Source organism: Hemicordylus capensis, chromosome 13 (genome assembly GCF_027244095.1).
Source record: "Hemicordylus capensis ecotype Gifberg chromosome 13, rHemCap1.1.pri, whole genome shotgun sequence".
Lineage (NCBI taxonomy): Eukaryota > Metazoa > Chordata > Lepidosauria > Squamata > Cordylidae > Hemicordylus > Hemicordylus capensis.
Window position 1 is genome coordinate 20,517,529 of NC_069669.1, and position 2,466 is coordinate 20,519,994.

Here is a 2,466-nt window from a genome sequence, read left to right on the forward strand (position 1 = left end):
GGGTATTTAAGAGAACGCCTTCTTCACTATGAACCACACACCGCCCACTGAGATCATTTGCAGTTCATTTGCAGTTGCCACCAGCTGGTCCGGTGGCTACTCAGGGAGGGGTCTTCTCCGTTGCTGCCCCGAGGCTTTGGAACACACTTCCTGCTGAAATAAGAGCCTCCCCATCTCTGACAACTTTTAAAAAGGCAGTCAAGACGCATCTGTTCACCCAGACTCTTAATCAGACATTGTTTAGTTGTTTTAAAACTGTATTTTAATTGTGTTTTAATAGTTTTGACATTTTAAATTTTAGTGTGTTGACCTTTTTATTGGTTTTTATTGTCTTGTAAACCGCCCAGAGAACTTGTGTTTCGGGCAGTATTAAAATGTGATAGATAGATAGATAGATAGATAGATAGATAGATAGATAGATAAGCAAGCACGAGCACCGAGCATCTGAAGAGGGCTCTAGAGTCACACAATTGTGTGAACCACCCTTCTACATTTATTTTTTAACTGTATGGTTCTTTTAAAGTACATATATGTGAATTCCCATTGTAGCCTTCTGTCGCTATGAAAGCGGTGCCTTTATTGGTCCTCCTGTTCCAAACACCCTTGGTTCTTTAGACTTTAACTGGGCTCATGCTGACCCTTTGGAAAAGCCTTAATTTAGAAATAAAGCAACCCTATTATTCTTATCTCCCAAGTTCACCTGAAAGCTTTCATCCGTGCCAGTAATTTACTGAAAGGCTATACTTTAGAGCTAGCCAAGGCTTCTCCTTGCAGTCAGATATACTTGAGTTAAAGAGCTCTTGATTCCCCCCCCCCCCGGCGGCCCTATTTTACAAGCGCAAAGACTCTATAATAATGAAGAAGATTGAGAGTCTGGGCTCCTGAGTTATATCTCCAGCCTTCCTACAGACTGTGTTTGATCTTCAGTCACCTCGTGGAGGCAAGACATTTTTCTATTCTTCAAGATCCTCCAGAAGGAAGTCAAGAAGAACATAAAAACCGATGCGAATGAGTAATATGATGAGTCTCTCCTTGGTTGAAAATGAGATAATCTCTGGATGATTTGGCTTGAATGAGACGCGCCTCGGAGGCCTGTGCCAGCAAAGGCATTAAGGATGTCGAAAACCACACTTAGAAATCTTGCTGGTCTTCCAAGCAACTCTTTGGGCCTTTTGGTGAAATTCCTCAGATGTAGAACTTTCACTTAGGAACATAGGAAGCGACTGTATCCTGAGTCAGGTCACTAGCTCAGTATTGTCTACACTGACTGGCAGCACCTCTCCGCGATTGCAGGAAGGAGTCTCTCCCAGCCCTACCTGGTGATGCTGCCAGGGATTGAACCGGGGACCTTCTGCATGCCAAGCAGATGCTCTACCACTGAGCTAAAGCCCCATCCCCTAAGGGAAATGATTTATAGCAGACTGTGCTCACGTGTGGTCCCCTTAGGGGGACCTTAGGTCCCCAGATGTTAGATTAGAACTCCCAGCATTCCGAGCCACAAGCTTTTAGGAATACCCGGAATCGAGCATTTTATGTTGTGGTACCCAGAGGTGGTCCTTCCATGAGGTAAGATGAGGCATTTACATAGGATGCAGCCTCACATCTAATCAGACCCTTGGTCCATCTAGCTCAGTATTGTCTACACTGACTGGCAGCAGCTTCTCCAAGGTTGCAGGCAGGGGTTCTTCCCTGCCCTACCTGGAGATGCTGCCAGAGATTGAACCTGGGACCTTTTGCATGCAAAACAGATGCTCTACCACTGAGCTCAGCCCCATCTGTTAAGAGGAATATTTTACAGTTTTCACCTGTAGTCTCCCATCCAAATAAAAACCAAAGCAGACCCTGCTTAGAAAAGCATGCTACCTAAGACCAGATCTTCACAAATTGCCTATACATTATTTCAATACAGTTGCTGTTGATTTGGCTGCTTTAATTGCTGAGCAGAAGTGTTATTTTATTTTCAGAGGCTGACTTGATGAGAAAAGGTACTCAATGTAGCCCCACTGCCATTTAAAGGAGCAGTTAGGCAATACTTCCACTCACTACTCTTGTTATTTTTTTTAATTAACTCTTGTTAATTGGGTGTTTGTTTTTTTAAAGTGTGTGAGCCCTTTGGGGACAGACATCAATCTTATTTATTTATTATTTCGCTGTGTAAACCACCCTGAGCCATTTTCGGAAGGGTGGTATAGAAATCGAATATAAATAAATAAATAAATAAATAAATAAATAAATAAATAAATAGCCTATGGAAATAGTAGCTGAAATGTAGGCAAAGGTTGCACGGGTGCAGAAGGAGAGCAGAACCTCCAACTAACTGCTCTAGTGCAGTGGAGAAGTGGCCATTTTCATTGCCTCCCCTTCCACTGGAGGCCTCTATGCCACATAAAAATATGTCTGGGAGGGTTGCACAGCCCTCGGGGATATATTTTTGCATGGGAGAGAGGGCTTCCTGGGGAAGGGGAG

General features: G+C 43.6%; 1 non-coding gene across 1 annotated transcript; it reads right to left on the reverse strand.

Annotated features, from left to right (window-relative positions):
* Window positions 1-1,320: 1,320 nt before the first annotated feature.
* Window positions 1,321-1,392, reverse strand: TRNAA-GGC (transfer RNA alanine (anticodon GGC)). Its single transcript has one exon. It is a non-coding gene; the product is annotated as a tRNA-Ala (tRNA).
* Between the last annotated feature and the right edge of the window lie 1,074 nt (window positions 1,393-2,466).